General features: G+C 41.3%; 1 protein-coding gene across 1 annotated transcript in view; it reads right to left on the bottom strand.

The window, feature by feature from the left end:
- The window catches only part of LOC127432446 (NACHT, LRR and PYD domains-containing protein 12-like), a 612,890-nt gene that overhangs the window by 486,685 nt on the left and 104,076 nt on the right, over positions 1–22,129 (bottom strand). The window lies entirely within an intron of this gene.

Genomic DNA, 22,129 nt, shown 5'->3' with positions numbered 1-22,129 from the left:
GATGTCATCTGATTTTTACAGAATGTTTAAAATACATCTAACATCACTCTTAATAATGTACAGTTGTAATTTATTGTAAAATACAAAATCAGATATTCTATGTAATAATGTACTCACTCCAAACTGTTGTTAAAAATAACCCAACAGGTAACCCAATGGTTGTTTGATATACAGTGGATATACAAATTCTACACACCCCTGTTTTTGTGATGTAAAAAATGAAACAAAGATAAAAAAAATAATAATAATCTATAAGTGCCATTTAAGCACAAAGAACAAGATTCTTAGTATATACAGTATAGCCATCACAGTTAAAAAGAGCCGTCTGACTCATGGTTCTCTGTCATTTTATTTTAATCAGACATTTGAACATGACGTCTGCTCAGCCCAGAGGCATTTTGGGATAGTGTCCAGTCGATCCGCATCCCGTTATCCAGGAGTTTTTCACTTACAGTTTTATGAATACTGTTTATTCAAACATACTGCTCCATTGGCATACTGTTTTTGGCATACTATACAGTAGGGCAGTATATATATATTTGGACGTAGGGATGGAGTCAGCTGTTGCAGCAAAGTAAGCTACTGTTGGATGGGAATTTAGAGGACCTATAGACCTAATTAAATTAAATCAACAAGAGCTACCTTTTTCACAAGTGAATATTTGAACAGACCATGATATAAATCTAAATACATAATTAATATTTATGATGTTTATTCATCAACAAAAACAAAACCAGGCAAAATTATTGGATTATTAATTTTATAAGTAGTTTTCATAATTTGTCATTTTGTAAGACAGTATATTAACATGTATAAACACTAAAACTATAAATATCTATATATAATGAATGGTCATATAGGTACATATAAAGATCAGTTCAGTGAGTTGAAATTGTGCTTTTAATGGAAATGTTGGCTTTTTACATTTTAAATGTTGATTTAAATCATCACTTGGAATATGGCAAGCAAACAGATTTTTCTCCTACAGACATCAGACAGCATTAGAACAGACCAGATTTTTACCAGGAGCTTGGTCCATGGCTCATGGAGGTCAAGGCTTTAAAGCCCTTCCCTTGTGAAAAAGAAGTGCAATTAACTGTAATAAATGTGTATTTGTGTACTTCAATTCCTAACATTAAATTTGTTGAAATGTGTACTTGTAGGTACTATAATATAAATAAATTAAAAGGATACTTGGGAATACACTTTCATGACAATGTTTTCTAACATAAGTACATGTTTAAAAAAGTGCACTTTGTAATAATATTATCTTAAGAATATTATTTTAAAAGTAAATTTTAAATCATTACATTATAATAATGTTTCAGTGTGCTTTTTTATCCCCTTTTTCTCCTAATTTGTCATGCCAGTTCACAATGCTCACTAAGTCCTCGTGGTAGGGCAGTTGTTCTGCAGTCCGGGTGGTGGAGAACAGATCGGTTGCCTCCCCTTCTGAGATCTTCAGTCTGCGCATCACGTGGCTTGTTGATGTCACGTTCTGTCTCCCTCCTGTTTCCACTGACTCTTATTTTGAAGTTTTCCCCTGGACTCCATTTCCCATAGTGCACCGCCCTTATCACAACCATCTGTTCCCCATCATCCTCACCTGTCTTTCATTCCATCATTAGTTCAGTTTGTGTATAAATACCCTCCTGTTTTGTTATTTGGTTGTCAGTTCTCGTCTGTGTACTACATGTGTTAGTGTGAAGTTTCTTTGGCTCTTTATTTACATGGTTTATGGTTCTCCACTTTGTTATATATCATCTTCACTAAAGCCTGAAAATACATCCATGACCTCTTCATCATCTCTACTACACACTGCGTGACAGCTGAGCTCATTACCACGGAGACCTGTTAGTGTGCTTTAAAAAGGTCTAATTAATTGGATTTATTGACAAACATGCTAAAGCACATTAAAACATAAAACATACTTGATTATCATTTTAATTTGAGTGCGTTACTCAAAATTACATTTCAAGTTAGTACAATTTAAAATATTTTAATATATTTTCAAGAAATACACCTCTATGACATTTTTTAATGCACTTGAACAGTATATTTAAAGTATAATGTTGTATGTACATTGTTGTAACTTAATATCAGTTGTAGTGCATCTTAAGTGCACCCGAGTATGCAATTCTGAAACATACTCCATTGCACTTAAAATGTATTTTATTTTTATAATCTTGAATGTGCTTGCATACAGTATACTCCAGTGCAACTTGACTGAAGTTGTATTGTTAAAAAACACTTTAGTGCTACTAAATATTTGATCCAAAAAACCTAAGATATACACTTGAAATGTATTGTTTAATAATCTTAAATGTACAAAATGACAAATGCAATTTGCATAGTATAAAAGAAACAAAATATCACACCTTGATTTAAAAAAAGCAATGGATAAGTGCAACTGATATTATTAACATGGGAAAAAAGGTGAATTGGGTGATAAAGCAAAGAGAGAGAGTGAATACAAAGAGCTAGAAGAAGACTTGGTGATTAATCAGTTGAAATGGAGGAAATTAAGACAAAGATTTAGGTTAAATTCTGATCAGTTCCAGATATGAAGTTATATAGATGTTTACTTAAAACCCATTTCTAATTTTGTGTATTGATAGGAAGATTTGGTGAGTATTTGATTTTATTTGTATTTAAAATGTAAAATCAGTTGTTATAAAATAAATAAGTTATTGTGTGAAACTTGACATGTGAAAGTTACTTTGATAGACAAATCAAATGTACTGTGTTTACATTTGAGATGCGTCCCGCTCAAATGTTCAAGTGCAACTTTTGTCCCTCCATGGTGAAAAGTTGGCAACCCTATAAAAGCTTAATTTTATAAACTGTTAATTATTTGTAATTTGCATTGAGATTAATTCCAGTGTTTGCATTCACTGTGCTTTTATCAATTAAAAATAAGTGACACTTTACAATAAGGTTCGTAAACATCATTAATGCATTAGGTGTCATTAACAATGAACAATAGATTTTTTTTTTTTTTACAGCAGTTATTCATCGTTTTTTTGTTTTTTGTAATTAAGATTTTTATTTATTCATATACACATGACAGAGAAAAACTCAACAGGTATACAAAGGATCAACATTTTACATTTAAACCCCACTAATACAATCCCACCCTGACTTCCAATGAATGCCCCTGTGGTCCCACATAACACACACACACAATAAAAAAAAAAGAATATATATATATATATATATATATATATATAAAATAAACATACATGATTAAACTAAATTACACTCTCCACATTTCCTCCCCGAGAGTCCCCCCAAAAATCTAAATATTTGCCCCATTTTTTTTAAGAAATAAGTCCCTAAATGTAACGATGCTGGCTGCTGGCAATGACGAAGACAATGAATTTAAGAACCCAAGTGCAATTTATTTACAAACATGAAATTCAATAACCCTACATATAAACGTGAACTAAACATAAACTTGACTTGGCTTGGCTTGGCTTGACAACAAATGATACAACAAAGTTACATTCACATATGGTACTTGACAAGGGACAATGGAAAACACGAGGGCTTAAATACTAGACATGGGAGAACATAAACCAATGAACAAACAGAACTCTAAACAAGATAACGAGACAATAAACCAATGAAAACAAGACACATGAACATGGAGGGAAAACAGGAATCACATGACAAGGGAACAGGAACTAAACTTTTCAAAATAAAAGACATGAATCAACAAAATACACATGACACTAAACCCCAGCCTTCTACTTACCACTTCCTCAAATGCAGCTACCCTCCCCATTTCCACACACCACTCCGAAAAAGAGGGTGCTCCATTTGACTTCCATCCCCTTAAAATTACTTGCCTGCCGATCATGAGACTGGTCAGAACCCACTTTTTAATGTGATTATCCCCCATATTTATGACCACCCCATCACCCAAAATAGTCTGGGACAAAGCAAAATGTGAACGTTCAAAACATCACACAAATAATTCTGAACCTTTAACCAAAAAACTTGGATCTCAACACACCCCAAAAAGACATGGGTAGTGTCTCCAACTTCTGATTGGCATTGCCAGTAGGTGGGTGTGTCTTTAGGACCAAGCCTATATAATCTAGAGGGGGTCCAATAAAATCTATGTAAAATCTTAAATTGCATAAGGCGAACCCTTGCATCTCTAGACACAGACTTGACATTTTTCAGAATCTTAGTCCACACTCCCTCCTCCAATACCAAATTCAAATCTTTCTCCCATACTCTCTTGAGAGAAGTTAAAACTCCATCCCCCAGACTCTGAGTTAGCAGGGAGTAATACACTGATGCCTCATGACCTTTTCCAAAAGCAGCAATCACATCTCCCAAAGCACCTGCCGCCATAGCGGGGTGCGTGCTACTCCCAAAAACAGTACAGAGCATGTGGCGCAGTTTTAAATACCTATTAAACTGAGATCTGGGAATCCCAAAATGATGACCCAAATTCTCAAAAGATCTCAAAACTCCACTCTCATACAGGTCGCCGAGTGTAGCAACCCCCCTCACAATCCACTCTGACCAGCAGAAATGGGACTTGTTGATACATAATTTTGGGTTCAGCCATATGCTTGAGGCAACATTTAAATAAATGTACGAATTAAATACTCTGGCCACTCTTGTCCAATTCACGTGCAAATGTGAAATAACGGGGTGTGATTTATCTTCTCCGGTTAGTTTGATAGAAAGGCTTTGCAGTGGCAAAATAGGGGCAAGGACTTCCTGTTCAATAAAAAACCAGGGAGGGGCTCTTTCAGGTGGAAGCGACCAATGAGCCAAATGCCTGAGACCAAACCCATAATAATAAAACTAAATATTGGGTAGGCCTAGCCCACCTTTGTCAATCAGCCTATGTAGTTTGTTGAAATGTAGTCTGGGACGCTTACCATTCCAAATGAAGGACTTCGCTATGCTATCAAATTGCTTGAAATAAGAGAGGGGGACATATATAGGGAGTGACTGTAGTAGGTAGTTGAATTTTGGAATACAATTCATTTTAATAACATTAACCTTCCCAATCATCAATAAATGTAATGAAGCCCACCTGCCCACATCGCTCGAAAACCTTTTTATAACGGGACAAAATTAACTCTAACTAAATCAGACAAATTTTCTGGGAATAAAATACCTATATAATTAATGCCCTTTTTGGGTCACTGGAAGGCACCCGGCTGAAAAGCCATTACTGGGTAGTATGCTGTCAGAGCCAAAGCTTCAGATTTAGACCAATTGACTCTGTTTCCTGAGAGCTTAGAGAAGGAATTAATAATTTTGTGGAGGCAAGGCATAGATCTAGTGGGGTCAGAGACAAATAATAAAATATCATCTGCGTAAAACAGCCACACCTCCTGCAACCATCCCTGGAAAATCATCTTCCCTTCTTATCGCGGCTGCTAATGGTCCCAGGGCAAGACAGAACAATAATGGGGAAAGAGGGCAACCCTGCCGAGTGCCCCTATTCAGAGTAATATAATCTGAAATGAATCCATTTGTTTGTGCCGCTGCTACAGGGTGTCTATAAAGTAACTTAATCCAACCAATAAATATACTCCCGAACCCATACATTTCCAAAATCTTAAAAAGATAATGCCATTATACCATATCAAGCGCCTTTTCGGCATCAAGTGAGATGGCAGCGACCAGAGACTGATCATTCGCTACTGACCACATGATATTAATGAAATGCCTAATGTTATCAGAAGAGCTATGGCCCCGAATAAACCCCACCTGATCTATATGTATAAGAGATGTCATAATGTCTTGGTTACTTTCATAACCTCCGTTCCCTGATGGAGGGAACGAGATGTTGTGTCAATGTAGTGACACTAGGGGTCACCCTTGGGAGCCCCAAACACCTCTGATCTTTGAGAGAAAGCCAATGGGAATTGGCGAGTGGAATTTGCATGCCACTCCTCCGGACATACGGGTATAAAAGGAGCTGGCTCGCAACCACTCATTCAAGTTTTGCGCTGAGGAGCTGAGAGAAGGTCCCGGCCATTTCAGCGGGTGGTTCAGTATTGTGGCAAGAGGGACACAACATCTCTTTCCTTCCATCAGGGAACGGAAGTTACGAAAGTAACCAAGACGTTCCCTATATGTCACTCACTCGACATTGTGTCGATGTAGTGACACTAGGGGTCCCTATACGAAACGCCACAACTAGCTGAACTGTGTTACATGGACTAGCAGTGCGAGACGGGCAGGCCCTTGCGTGCCTCGTAGCCAGCGCACCCGGCTGTTATGTAACCTTCTCCAATGCCCCTACGAGCGTTGTACAGTCCCCTGCACCTCAGGGGCAAGTCGACTGCAAAAAAGTGGGGACAGTCTAGCCCAGCCATGGCCTCTTTTCTTCTTTTTTTCTCCCTAAAAAAGAGTGGAAATAGTTTATTGACTGGGGGCCATAAGTGTCCGCGTCGGGGGGGTGTCCATTCCCAAGGGGAAGACACTGGGTAGACCACACCCTGCCAGGAAGGGAGGAGACTGTGTGGAAATACGTCACATGGTCTTAACGAGTCTTGTCGGCAGTGTCGCATGTGGGGACGTCCCCGTGGTAGGTCCTACCCAGGGGGGAGGAGCTCTACAAGCACGGCGACTGGGGGCAGAGGGGCCTCTGCCCAAGGAAGACATGGGTTCACCGAAAGATACATCACACGGGGTTACAAACGGGTAATCAGCTCATGTGGAGCATCTACCCCAGTACAGGGTCAAGTTAGCACACTTACTGGGCCGGCAATGAGTTTCTCCGCAAACTTGCCTGCCACAGGGCTAAGGAGGAAGGACATCCAGGGTCCACGACTTTGTGAACATGACTGGGGGTGAAAGCACACATCTTCGCCTCCTGTACGTAAGTGGTACACCCAGCCAGCTGTCCCGCAACTTACCTGCTCGTACCTGACGACACACGGGAGACCAGCTCAACCCGGAGATTGTGAAATCTCACGAAGGTATTGGGTGTTGCCCAGCCCGCTGCTCTGCAGATGTCTGCTAAAGAGGCGCCACTGGTCAGAGCTCATGAGGCTGCCACACTCCTAGTTGAGTGTGCTTGTAGCCCCAAGGGGGATGGCACGTCCTGGGTGTGGTATGCCAAAGCGATGGCTTCAATGACCCAGTGGGTGATCCTCTGTTTGGAGACAGCGCTCCCTTTCCACTGTCCACCAAGCAGACAAAGAGCTGCTCAGAGTGTCTAAAGCTCTGCGTGTGATCCAAGTAGATGCGTAAAGCATGCACCGGACACAGCAACGCCAAGGCTGGGTCTGCCTCCTCCTGGGGCAGCGCTTGCAGGTTCAACACCTGATCCCTAAACGGGGTTGTGGGAACCTTGGACACATAGCTCCAGGCACGTGTCGCTGACAGAGAACGCTTGTAGTTCCCCTACCCTCTTGATGGAGGTGAGCGCAGTCAGGAGGGCAGTCTTCAAAGAGAGTGCCTTTAGCTCAACTGACTCCAAGCGCTCAAACGTGGCTCCCCGCAGGCCCCATAGGACCATAGAGTGATCCTATGAGGGAATGAGGCGTGGTCTGGGAGGGTTCAGCCTCCTCGCACCTCTAAGGAACCTGATGATCAGGTCGTGCTTCCCAAGAGACTTACCGTTGACTGCATCGTGGTGCGCCGCTATAGCGGCCATGTACACCTTCAAGGTGGAGGGGGACAACCGCCTCTCCAGCCTCTCCTGCAGGAAGGAAAGCACTGACCCTACTGCGTGTCTCTGGGGGTCTTCGCATCGGGAAGAACACCACTTAGCGAACAGATGCCACTTCAAGGCATACAGGCACCTCATAGAGGGAGCCCTGGCCTGAGTGATCGTGTCTACCACCGCGGGCGGTAGGCCACTTAGGTCTTCCGTGTCCCGGGCCAGATGTGGAGATTCCAGAGATCTGATCGCGGGTGCCAGATGGTGCCTGTCCCTGAGAAAGTAGGACCTTCCTCAGGGGAATTTGCCGGGGGGGCTGTCACGAGGAGCTTGAGGTCCAAGAACCAAGTCTAGGTGGGCCAGTAAGGTACTACTAGGAGGACCTGCTCTTCCTCCTCCCTGACCTTGCACAGCATCTGTGCAAGTAGACTCACTGGGGGGGAATGCATACTTGTGTAGCCCCTGGGGCCAGCTGTGTGCCAGCACATCTGTGCCGAGGGGAGCCTCGGTCAGGGCATACCAGAGCAGGCAGTGGGAGGATTCCCGGGAAGCGAATAGGTCCACCTGCACTTGACAGAATTGACTCCAAATTAGCTGTACCACCTGGGGGTGGAGTCTCCACTCTCCCCTGAGCGTGACCTGCTGTGACAGCGTGTCCGGCGTGGGATGTGAGTGGCCCGCAACGATTTGAGCCGCTGCTGACTCCAGAGGAGGAGACGGCGGGCGAGTTGCGACGTGCGACGAGAGATCCAACATGTGCTTGTCCTGGATCAACGGCCGTAGCATCCACAGGGCGAGCAATACTGCCAGCAACTCGAGGTAGTTGATATGCCAATGCAGACGTGGGCCTGTCCAGGAGCCGGTGACTGCGTGTCCGTTGCACACAGCACCCCAGCTGGACTTGGAGGCGTCTGTCATGATGACAACTTGCCTGGAGGCCTGCTCCAGGGGAACCCCTGCCCGTAGAAATGCCAGGTCCGACCAAGGGCTGAAGAGGCGGCGACAGATTGGCATGAAGACCACGCGATGTGTCCCACAGCGCCATGCCTGTCTCGGGGCTTGAGTCTGAAGCCAGTGCTTAAGCGGTCTCATGTGCATCAACCCGAGTGGTGTGGCCGCGGCTGAGGATTCCATATGCCCCAGGAACCTCTGAAACTGTTTCAGTGGGAACGCCGTTTTCCGCCTTAACAACCTCAGGCAGTTCAGAACCGACTGCGCGCGCTCACATGTGAGGCGCGTCATCATCGAGGCTGAGTCTAACTCCAGACCGTGAAAAGAGATGCTCTGAACAAATTCCACTCGCCAATTCCCATTGGCCTTTTCTCAAAGATCAGAGGTGTTCGGGGCTCCCAAGGGCGACCCCTAGTGTCACTACATCGACACAACGTCGAGTGAGTGACAGATAGGGAACTTAATCGGTTAGCCAAAATTTTTGACATCTAGCTGAATCAGGGAAACTGGACGGTAACTCTTACACTCGCGTGGATATTTGTCCTTTTTACGAATCAGACTGATCCGGGCTTGTGTCATGGTTGGTGGAAGCTTTCCATTCTTTATTGATTCTGTATAAACTTCTAACAAAAGTGAAGCCAATTCTTTAGCATAAGATCTAAAAAATTCAGCGGCAAAACCATCTGGCCCCAAAGCCTTGCCTGTAGGTTAGGGGAACGGCCTATCACTGAAGTGATAGGTTTGCTTGGGCACAGATCTCTATTTTTAATCTCCTCCCCAGGAAATAATTTTTATAAAGAAGGTTTTAGGGTTAGTTTATTTTATTTATTTATTTATTTTTTATAAATGAAAACTATTGTTTAGCTTCTAATATTACCATTAAAATTTTAAACATAATTTGGGGTCTTAGGGTTAAGGTTAGGGTAGTGGTAGGGGCAGGGATTATTGTTCCAAAAAAAACAAAACAGAGAGAATGTTAGGAAATGTAAAATCCAAGATCACTTCATAAATACCAATTTTAAACAAGGTGAATAAATAAATAAATAAATAATAAAAAAAATCCATAAATATATTAAAATAAGGATGTGAATACAAGTAGAGGAGTGGACAGAACATCTTTCTACAATTTCATATCAGATGGACGTTTTCCAATATATATAATATAAAGGTTTTGTACATAGGTATACATACACAAACTTATTAAGTGCTGTTAAATAAATAAATATATAAATATCAATGCTGTCAGTCAATTAAATTTTTTAATCGTGATTAATCACAGATTTGAAAAGTGCTGAAATTTGACACTATATTTACTTTTTTTTCTTGTCAAAATTAATTTATTTCCATCTTAGAAAAGGAAACAAAACAAAACAATATGTAGCAATATAATGCTTTATTAACATTTTCCAAACAAAGCCTTCCAAAATATAAAGACAATGCACTAAAATATCACCAATTCAAGTAACATTAAGTGTTTCCCAAAGCCTAAGTTTGACTAACTGAAAGAACTAGTCCCCACATAGGTTGCATACTCATTGCAATGGGCATTAAATCTCTTAAATCATCCTCCACAATATTAATCTGCCGGTAGACTGTGGCTATCCGCTTTGCTACAGCAATTTTGAAGCATGATTCGCGCCAGGGCGGCAATGCCAGCATTGAGTGCCGCTTTGAACCATGAAAAGCGCTTGCAAACTAAATGTCTCATTCTGCTTTGTGGTGATACTTAAGATTTGGTGTGCTTCTGTGGTAATTAAAACGTGCCTTACATAGGCTGAAAAATACTTGATTTCTATCAATAGTCCCATTTGGGCTTGTTTTGTACATCAAATAGTGTTAAGAGGTCCTTTCTCCATCATTTTATCACTGACAGGGATAATCTTATAGACATTATTCTATTTTATGCTAACCTTGTAGGATCAACTTGGTAGAAGAGCTCTGGCGCTGTTGTGTGTGTGTGTGAGTGTGTGTGTGCGTCAGTGTAATGACTCCGGTAAACTGTATTAACGGTAAATGCGTTAATCGCGATTAAGAGAATTAACGCGTTAAACTTTTTTAATTAATCGCATGCGTTAACACGTTAATTCTGACAGCTCTAATAAACATATAAATAAATAAAGGAAAAACCACAAAGAAGTGCTATAGTTAATAAATATTTCACACTCCACACCTCAAGCGAATAAATATAATAGAAAATAATTCCCATAGAAAAAATCATTCAATCCATCATTTGTGTGTATATGTAACTATCTCTACTTATCTCTTTTACTCAATCAGAAGTCAATCACTTCTCCCTCTCTCTTAGGCTCACCCATCTGAGCTCATCTCCAGGATATAGGTAAGTAATTTCCCCCAGAAAAAAAAAGAAAGAAAAAAAATAATTATTTTTCATTCAACCCTCTTGGATTAATTGTGTCTAGCTTTCCACCAACTGTCTCTGTTTTTTTGGACCAAGTAATATTAGTTTCCAAACCCATTAAAATTATGTGGTCCACCTGATGTTCTTTAAAATATTTAGATAGGACGCTGTCCTTGTTCCCCTTAAGAATATTATAGAAATGTTGCTTTAACCTAATCTGTAATGTATCCCCGTCTCACCAATATAAATTTGATGGCAGCATTTGCACTCAGTTGCATAGACTGCATTTGAAGTCCCCAACTCTATCAATTGCCAAATTGTTTTCTCCAAACCAGAATGTTTATTTATAATGAATTTTGACTTAAGATCAGATCTAAGTAAATATTTTCTTGTTTTTATTTTTGTTTCTGTTAATTTGGCATGAACCAACATGTCTTTAAATGTGTATTCCTCCTGCAGGTAAGGCCATTTCTCAATATCCTTTTGTATAGGAATGTTTCCTTCTTTTTCAGGCAAGTGGCGCTGAGTCAAGACATTGGGTAGATCAATGTAAGTATTCTCTTCTAAACCACACCTCTAAGTCAGACAGCAAGTATCCTTGCACCTTTCTTTGTTGATCCATAGTACAAAGCAGGAAATCAGTCTTCTTGCCCTGCATGTTTAGTTAATGCATGAGGTCTTCTGTACAAAAGGTGGTTGTACTTCCTGGGCCTAGGAAAGCATAAGTCTCTACTGATCTTTCACTCTTTTTTGATTTCACCTTTACAGGACTAATGGAGAGGATGCACTCAGCCCCGGTGTATCCATAATATGTAGGACACCTGGATGTTTTAGTGAGCAATCTGGACATGACATTCTCTTCTTGCAATCATTACTCATATGTCCTTGTGTTAGACAGCCAAAGCACAGACCTTTACTTCTGAGAAACTGAATTCTTCCCTTGTATTCTTACTTTTTAAGCTTAATACAGGAATCCAATGTGTGTTTCTTGTTACAGAACAAACAAGATCTTTAAACTGCAGAATCAGATATCTCTGTGTTCTGTTTTTTAATTGTGAGTATTCTGCTTTGTTCTTGCCAACTGGCGAGACGTTTGTGGTGAAAATACTACCTTTGACGCCATGCTTCTTCAAGCCCTTCACGTCTGGAGAACTGGACTTTCCTTTTCTCTCCGCTTAACATCCTGGATATCTCCAAAGAGCGGGTCATTCAAAACTTGAGCATTCAAGTCAATAAAGTTGACTAAATCTTCAAATGTGGCTCTTCTTCCATTTCGTTGCTGGATATCAAAGGCTGTGCTTCTCCAGCGTTCTCTGAATCTGAAAGGAAGTTTTGAAATGACTGTTCTCATATTTGTTGGGTTATTCATCTCATCCATGAATTCAACATCAGCCATGGAATTTCTACATCCAATAAGGAATAAGGCATAGGTCTTCATTCCCTTACTGTCCTCTGCTTTGATCTGTGGCCATTTCGGAGCTTTTTCAAGGTAAGCTGTAGCTATCTTCATTTCACTGTCATAATGCTGCTGGAGGAGACGTTTAGCTTCTTTGTATCCCGAAGCAGGACTCATATGTTCACAACTGCGAACAAGTGCTTGTGGTTCCCCACTTGTGAACTGTTCAAGATAATATAACCTGTCTTGTGAGCTATTAGTCTTGTTCTCAGTTGCATGCTCAAAGGCTCTTATGAAAGAAATGTAGGCAAGAGGATCTCCAGAAAACATTGGCACATCTCTTTGAGGTAATTGTGAAAAGCTCTGCTGCTTGACCAACAAATCAGTTATTTTGTTTTGGCATTGCATCACTTTGAACAGATATCTGCCATCATCAATTGACTGTTGAGAATTAACACGATCTGTAATTTGTTGAGATGATCTATGGGTAGAGCTTTGGTTTTGGGTGCTTGATGTAGGCTCAGACTTTCTACAAGGATTAGATACTGGCCTAATTTGACGTTCCTTTCTGCCTTTGAATGAATCGCCAGATTGTGACCCAGTCTGTGATCTGTAGTAATCATTCATACCATCTTGACCTTCTTCATACTCTTTTTACACTTTGAGTTCAGCATTTGATGCAGCAAATTCTGTATCCAGTTCAAACTGTTCTCTTTTGGCCTTCACTCTTAACTCTTCAGCCTCTAATTCTTGCCTCTTTCTTGAAGCAGATGCCCGGGCTAAAAGTGCAGCACGCTTAGCCTCTGCCTTGACACGAGCAGAACTGGTTGAAGATTGTGCCACAGAACTACTTGTCACAGATCCACTTTTCCTTCTATCCTGGCGAGCCATCACTTCTGACACACTACCACTTGGTTTAACCCCGTCGTCATCTTCATCCTGAAGTTCATGCTCATCAGACTCATTTCCTTTACTTGTGGTTGAAATCAATTTTTTCGCATCATATATAAACTGCTGGAAACATTCAATCTTGGGTTGAAACCAGTTAATCTGATCTTCTCTCCCATCTTCATCAGACAACATGAGTAACATTTCATGTTGGGGTGCTCAACAAATGTACATAGATAACATAGACCTAAACTAATTTAAATATCTACTCAAACATTTATGCCTTTAGTGTTACATTTTAATTATTAAAATTATGGCTCTTACATCCAGAACCAAATGATGACAGTGTGACAATAGATGAACCACAGGGACACTGGAGTGGAGAAGACATCAGGGGAATGCTAGTAACTGAACTGTCTGGACAGCACTACTGTGCCTGTAAATGTGAGTCTAAATGCAAAAATGATAAGAACTTCACTGAGATTTTTAAAGACAAAAATGAAGTAACTGCATTGTGTTTTTTTTTACTATTTCATTACTACTGTGAACTGTGAATTTTATTAACTACCATTTTTATTAAACTACATTTTTTTCAACAATTTTCTCGAGCAATTTCATCATCTTCTCTCTTCTTTCTGCCCTCCTCTCACTCTCCCTTGTCATTTCTGCTTCATGATGAATTGTACAATTGGGTCATCACTCTTTCACATTTTAGGTCTCCTCTCCTCTCTTCCATGATCTTGTGTGCCCCAGAATTACTTGATTGTTCATGCTTTAACTTAAGTAATTAAACACATGTTAGTTCCCTACTTTGATGTTTTAAAAAAAAAAAAATTATGATGCCGGAGTCACGAGTTCAAATCCAAGGCATGCTAAGTGACTCCAGCCAGGTCTCCTAAGCAACCAAATTGGACCTGTTGCTAGGGTCAAGGTCAAGGTCAGGTTTATTTATATAGCACCTTAAAAGCACCATGAGTGCTAACCAAGATGCTGTACAACAGACATAAAATAACACATCCCCTACAATGAAAACCATTAATGAAAATACATTTTAAAATAATTTAAGTACAAATACAGGAAAAAAGAACATATCTAATCAACATAATACAAAGTGTCACCAGACAGAAAATAAAAACATAATTGTACTAATGGTGAAAACAAGTTACGATGTTTTAAGTGATGATTTAAATTTAAATGTAGATAGAGTAGGGGATGATCTAATCAAAAGAGGTAGGGTGTTCCAAAGCTTTGGAGCACGAACTGAAAAGGCCCTATCACCTTTGGTTTTTAATTGTGAATTTGGAACAGTCATTAGCAGCTGAGAGGAGGATCAGAGCATTCTCTGAGAAGAGTAGGGATGAAGAAGATCTGAAATATAAGTAGGAGCAAGTCCATGCAGTGCTTTAAATACAAATACTAAAATCTTAAAATCAACTCTGTATTGAACAGGTAACCAATGAAGTGATGCTAACACAGGCGTGATATGCTCCCTCTTTTTTGTCCCAGTCAAAAAACGGGCTGCGGCATTCTGTACCAGTTGTAGATGTGAGAGTGAGGACTGGTTAATTCCGGCATACAGAGCATTACAGGAGTCCAGCCTGGTTGAGATGAATGCATGAATGACGGTCTCCAAATCATTAAAAGTAAGAAAAGTTTTAAGCTTGCGAAGCCCCTTAAGCTGAAAAAAAAAAAAAAACTGGCTCTGACTACAGAATTTATTTGTTTATCAAATTTTAATTCAGGATCGAAAATAACCCCCAGGTTAATAACATGGTCACGAATATTTTGTTGAAGGGGACCCAGGGAAGGGCTAAGATTTTCTAACTGCTGTGGGGGGCCAAACAAAATGACTTAAGTCTTTTTCTGGTTCAGCTGGAGGAAATGATCATCCATCCTGCCTTTAATGTCCTTTAAACATGCTAACAAGGAGGAGACTGAATCCATACCTGATTTTAGAGGAAAATAGAGCTGGGTATCATCAGCATAGATATGATAGGGGACCTTATGATACTCAAATATAAAACGGAGAGAGATAATGTACAAAGAAAATAAGGTTGGATCCAGAATAGAGCCGTGAGGCACCCCACAGGTAATGAGAGCTGCACTTGATGAAAAGTCACCAATTTCCACCGAAAAGCTCCTATTAGTGAAATAAGACAAAAACCACTCTAATGCAGCATTACGGATGCCGACCTTGAGATTGAACCTATTTAGAAGGATACGATGATCCACAGTATCAAAGGCTGCACTTAAATCCAGCAATACCAGGATGGCACAGTTACCAGGTCATTTACTACTCTTAGAAGAGCAGACTGAGTACTGTGTTTAGCTCTGAAACCTGACTGAAAATGATCCAGAATATCATTTGAAAGTAGATAAGGAGATAACTGGTTTAATACAACCTTCTCCAATACTTTAAACAAAAATGGCAATTTTGAGATAGGTCTATAGTTGTTGAGATTGGAAGGATCAAGATTAGGGTTTCTGAGTAAAGGCTGGACCATAGCATGTTTAAAGCAGGATGGAACAATACTTTTCTGTAAGGAGCCGTTAATAATAGAGAGCACAGTAGGTGAAACAGAATCCATTACGACCTTGAGCGACTTTGTAGGAATGACGTCAAGAGAACAGGTGGTTGATTTCATGCTGGAAATAATGCCCAACAACTCAGAGTGCGTTATAGAGTGAAAATTAGAAAAGCAGGATGGACTAGTATTTGAATATTGGAAATTCTGCGGTAACTTAGAAGTAATCTGCGATTTAATGCCAGTGATTTTATTTACAAAGAAACTGCAAAACTTCTCACATGACTCTAAACTTGGATCTGTACCAGCTGCACTAGTAGGATTTAACACCAAATTTAAAGTAGAAAACAGAATCTTAGGGCAGTGAGAATTTTTTTAGATGATATTGGAGAGATAATTTGCCCTTTGCAAAGAAACAGCTTCCTGGAATTGAGACAGAGTATTTTGCAGAAGTTGATATGAAATTTGTAATTTATCCCTTTTCCATTTTCTTTCTGCCCTTCTGCATTCCTTCCTTAAAGCTCGAACGCCATTGTTGAACCAAGGCTGTTTTTTCGGTTTAGTTTTCTTGGTTTTGAAAGGGGCAACTACATTTAAAATCGTTGTACAGGAGGTATTAAAGCTCTTTACCAACTCCTCAACATCTAAACACTGTGCTGTCAGTGCACTACTACCAGTTGGAGAAGCTGGAAAGGCATCCATAAAGTGTACGGCAGTATTGGGGTTAATAGACCGGGAGAGGTAAGTAGAAGGTTGATTAACAGGATTTGAACAGGAAATCAACAGGAAGAGTAGAGTCACATGGGGTAACCTCCTCATGGTTGCTATAATGTGGTTCTCGCTCTCAGTTGGGTGTGTGGTGAGTTGTGCGTGCATGCCGCGGAGAATAGTGTGAAGCCTCCACATGCGCTATGTCTCCGAGGTAACGTGCTCAACAAGCCACTTGATACGATGCGCGGATTGATGGTCTCAGACGCGGAGGCAACTGAGATTCGTCCTCCGCCACCCGGATTGAGGGGCGAGTCACTATGCCGCCACGAGGACTTAGAGCGCATTGGGAATTGGGCATTCAAAATTGGGGAAAAAAAACCAAAAACGATGATGTTAATATGTTTATGAGAAATACACAATGTTGATATGTTTAATCAGACAACCTACGTTGTATGTCTTTTTTAAGTATTCCCACGTCCGGCTTGCCTCCCACTCCAACTATTAACAGACGCAAACAAACTTGAAATAAATGTGGTTGTTTATGGATAATGTTACTCACTTCCTGACATCTGTGGCACTATTTCTGCTGCCAGTGAACAGCCGTTCGTGCACGTTTCAGGTGATTAAACCTCCTAATTTCCTCATCATTCACTGTAAAAACCCAAACATATAAAATATTGAAGTTTTGTATGGCATATATACACTATATTGCCAAAAATATTCACTCACCTATCCAAATAATTGAATTCAGGTGTTCCAATCACTTCCATGGCCACAGGTGTATAAAATGAAGCACCTAGGCATGCAGACTGCTTCTACAAACATTTGTGAAAGAATGGGCCGCTCTCAGGAGCTCAGTGAATTCCAGCGTGGTACTGTGATAGGATGCCACCTGTGCAACAAGTCCAGTCGTGAAATTTCCTCGCTACTAAATATTCCACAGTCAACTGTCAGTGGTATTATAACAAAGTGGAAGTGATTGGGAATGACAGCAACTCAGCCACGAAGTGGTAGGCCACGTAAAATGACAGAGCGGGGTCAGCGGATGCTGAGGCGCATAGTGCACAGAGGTCGCCAACTTTCTGCAGAGTCAATCGCTACAGACCTCCAAAGTTCATGTGGCCTTCAGATTAGCTCAGGAATAGTGCGTAGAGAGCTTCATGGAATGGGTTTCCATGGCCGAGCAGCTGCATCCAAGCCATACATCACCAAGTGCAATGCAAAGCGTCGGATGCAGTGGTGTAAAGCACGCCGCCACTGGACTCTAGAGCAGTGGAGACACGTTCTCTGGAGTGACGAATCACGCTTCTCCATCTGGCAATCTGATGGATGAGTCTGGGTTTGGCGGTTTCCAGGAGAACGGTACTTGTCTGACTGCATTGTGCCAACTGTGAAGTTTGGTGGAGGGGGGATTATGGTGTGGGGTTGTTTTTCAGGAGCTGGGCTTGGCCCCTTAGTTCCAGTGAAAGGAACTCTGAATGCTTCAGCATACCAAGAGATTTTGGACAATTCCATGCTCCCAACTTTGTGGGAACAGTTTGGGGATGGCCCCTTCCTGTTCCAACATGACTGCGCACCAGTGCACAAAGCAAGGTCCATAAAGACATGGATGAGCGAGTTTGGTGTGGAAGAACTTGACTGGCCTGCACAGAGTCCTGACCTCAACCCGATAGAGCACCTTTGGGATGAATTAGAGCGAAGACTGCGAGCCAGGCCTTCTCGTCCAACATCAGTGTCTGACCTCACAAATGCGCTTCTGGAAGAATGGTCAAAAATTCCCATAAACACACTCCTAAACCTTGTGGAAAGCCTTCCCAGAAGAGTTGAAGCTGTTATAGCTGCAAAGGGTGGGTCGACGTCATATTAAACCCTATGGATTAAGAATGGGATGTCACTTAAGTTCGTATGCGTCTAAAGGCAGATGAGCGAATACTTTTGGCAATATAGTGTATCTGTTAGCTTAATCAAACACATTTCTGTCATGGCTATTGCTTCAAGCAGGATCGTGTATCTAGCTAGTAGATTAAAAAAAAAATCATTAAACAGTTTAAAGTCATTAGACATTAAACAAACCCTATATAGAATGTCAAATAACGTTAAAAAGCAAGTGTCAAGGTGTGGGGAAGACAGGACCCAAAAGCAGAGGTAAAGTTGAATTGGAATTTATTTACAACACAACACAGTCTTCTTTCAAACTTAAAGCGAAGCTCAGACGAATCTCCTGAGATGCAGGCAGACACTGAGGAATCCTCCTCCACAGTACTGGGCATCAGCTGGTGAGAGCTACCGCAAGCAGGCAGGTAAACACACCTCTCCAGACTGGCAACCAACAGATTCACGAGCACGTTCTAACTACACGAGAGAGCCATTAGAACACAGTGAACAGTAACAGTCACAATATAGTCACACCACACTGATCCGAAATTGGACATGACACACGTGGGAGTTTAAATAAGAGAAACAAACAAGGGGCAGATGTCGCTTGCAACTGACGGTAGTAATGATCAGCGTTCCCATGGAAAAGCTGATTCAGCATGCCAGTGACACCTGAACACATGAGGGCAAAACGTAAACACGCTTTGACAAGCGTGGCTTCCTAATAATCCCCATCCATTAATTGGCTCTATCACTCCACTCTCTCCTCTCCACCAATAGCTGGTGTGTGGTGAGCATAATGGTGCACTATGGCTGCTGTCACATCATCCAGGTAGATGCTGCACACTGGTGGTGGTTGAGGAAAGTCCCCTGTTCACTGTGTAAAGGGCTTTGAGTGCAGTGTCAGAAAAGCACTATATAAATGTAACATTCATTCATTCATTCATTCACTGTAATAGATTAAGTAAAAAAAAATAATATTTGACAGGAGATATTGGTGCCACGGTCCTCCACAGGCGCACACACAGCCTGGCAAGGTGCCATGAACATGACATCACCGGAGGGCGCACGGCGGCAAATCACGCATAGCGATAGCCCACTGCCAGACCTGTGGCCACACAAAACACAAACATAAGACAGACAGGGGACGATGATGTCATGGTCCTCGTCAGACAAAACCCAACCTGACCGGTTGACAGGACCATGACTTCGCATGGCGGTAACGCGCACGACGGTCCTAAACTACCGGACCCTTGTGCTCACACAAAGAGGGAATACAAAACACAAAGGCCGGCCGATACTGCCACGGTTTCGTCAGGTAGAACCTCAACCTGACAAGGTGACCAGACCGTGACAGCAAGTAATCATTTGTGAGTTACAACAACGATAACAAGCTACTTATATTTATAGACGAAGTTGGCTGATAGTTCATCCGCCATTTATTTATTTATTTTTATCTGAGAGGCTTCAGAAAATGTGACATCACTTCCGGTAAGGGAACATAGTGAGCATCAATGCTCCCTAGTTTTTGCGGTGCATTGTGGGATTTTTTAGGGAGCAAATGTTTCAGTGCACTGGAAAGATTTTGCGATTGAGCCCTTAAAATGGCTGACTCCTTGATCAGTGCCCTGACTAGTGAACTAGGGAGCTGATTGAGGTGCAGCCTATGTGTTTGGTAGTGACAGTCCTTAAAGTTACACACTGATGGACAGGGATGCAATGTCTCACTTTCTGCTTGTATTTTTCTTTAAGCAGTCCCACAAGAATTCAACCAATCTCCACATTATTTGCAATTCTATGTCCTTTTCACATAAACTGTGAATCTGAGATATTTTCATCACTTTCCTTCATGTTCGACAATGGCAAAACAAACAGTAAAGGCTGCAGTTTAATGAAATAATATATATTCTGATTGTGCACATGCAGACTACATATTTTGTTGATAAAATAGCAGTCGTTTTGTGGTTGAAAATCTTTCTGGATCACGTAGTGATCTGCTCTTCCGGAGGTGTTAAGATGACATCATCGGCTTGACTGTGTAATCCATCAAAATAAAAACCCTATTTACATGGACAAAAACACAACAGAAATATAATACTACAGTATATTTGTTATATTCACTGTAATAATATATACAGTGCATCCGGAAAGTATTCACAGCGCTTCACTTTTTCCACATTTTGTTATGTTACAGCCTTATTCCAAAATGGATTAAATTCATTATTTTCCTCAAAATTCTACAAACAATACCCCGTAATGACAACGTGAAAGAAGTTTGTTTGAAATCTTTGCAAATGTATTAAAAATAAAAAACGAAAAAAATCACATGTACATAAGTATTCACAGCCTTTGCCATGACACTCAAAATTGAGCTCAGGTGCATCCTGTTTCCACTGATCATCCTTGAGATGTTTCTACAACTTGATTGGAGTCCACCTGTGGTAAATTCAGTTGATTGGACATGATTTGGAAAGGCACACACCTGTCTATATAAGGTCCCACAGTTAACAGTGCATGTCAGAGCACAAACCAAGCCATGAAGTCCAAGGAATTGTCTGTAGACCTCAGAGACAGGATTGTATCGAGGCACAGATCTGGGGAAGGGTACAGAAAAATTTCTGCAGCATTGAAGGTCCCAATGAGCACAGTGGCCTCCATCATCCGTAAATGGAAGAAGTTTGGAACCACCAGGACTCTTACTAGAGCTGGCCGCCTGGCCAAACTGAGCGATCGGGGAAGAAGGGCCTTAGTCAGGGAGGTGACCAAGAACCCGATGGTCACTCTGACAGAGCTCCAGCGTTTCTCTGTGGAGAAAGGAGAACCTTCCAGAAGAACAACCATCTCTGCAGCACTCCACCAATCCGGCCTGTATGGTACAGTGTCCAGACGGAAGCCAGTCCTCAGTAAAAGGCACATGACAGCCCGCCTGGAGTTTGCCAAAAGGCACCTGAAGGACTCTCAGACCGTGAGAAACAAAGACTGAACTCTTTGTCCTGAATGGCAAGCGTCATGTCTGGAGGAAACCAGGCACCGCTCATCACCTGGCCAATACCATCCCTACAGTGAAGCATGATGGTGGCAGCATCATGCTGTGGGGATGTTTTTCAGCAGCAGGAACTGGGAGACTAGTCAGGATCAAGGGAAAGATGAATGCAGCAATGTACAGAGACATCCTTGATGAAAACCTGCTCTAGAGCGCTCTGGACCTCAGACTGGGGCGAAGGGTCATTGTCCTGTTGGAAGATGAACCTAAGCACACAGCCAAGATAACAAAGGAGTGGCTCCGGGACAACTCTGTGAATGTCCTTGAGTGGCCCAGCCAGAGCCCAGACTTGAACCCGATTGAACATCTCTGGAGAGATCTGAAAATGGCTGTGCACCGACGCTCCCCATCCAACCTGATGGAGCTTGAGAGGTCCTGCAAAGAAGAATGGGAGAAACTGCCCAAAAATAGGTGTGCCAAGCTTGTAGCATCATACTCAAAAAGACTTGAGGCTGTAATTGGTGCCAAAGGTGCTTCAACAAAGTATTAAGCAAAGGCTGTGAATACTTATGTACGTGTGATTTATTATTATTATATATTGTTTTTTAATACATTTGCAAAGATTTCAAACAAACTTCTTTCACGTTGTCATTACGGGGTATTGTTTGTAGAATTTTGAGGAAAATAATGAATTTAATCCATTTTGGAATAAGGCTGTAACATAACAAAATGTGGAAAAAGTGAAGCGCTGTGAATACTTTCCGGATGCACTGTATATATATATATATATATA

Source organism: Myxocyprinus asiaticus, chromosome 42 (assembly GCF_019703515.2).
Source record: "Myxocyprinus asiaticus isolate MX2 ecotype Aquarium Trade chromosome 42, UBuf_Myxa_2, whole genome shotgun sequence".
In the NCBI taxonomy this organism is placed as follows: domain Eukaryota; kingdom Metazoa; phylum Chordata; class Actinopteri; order Cypriniformes; family Catostomidae; genus Myxocyprinus; species Myxocyprinus asiaticus.
This window is presented reverse-complemented; position numbering and strand designations above follow the sequence as displayed.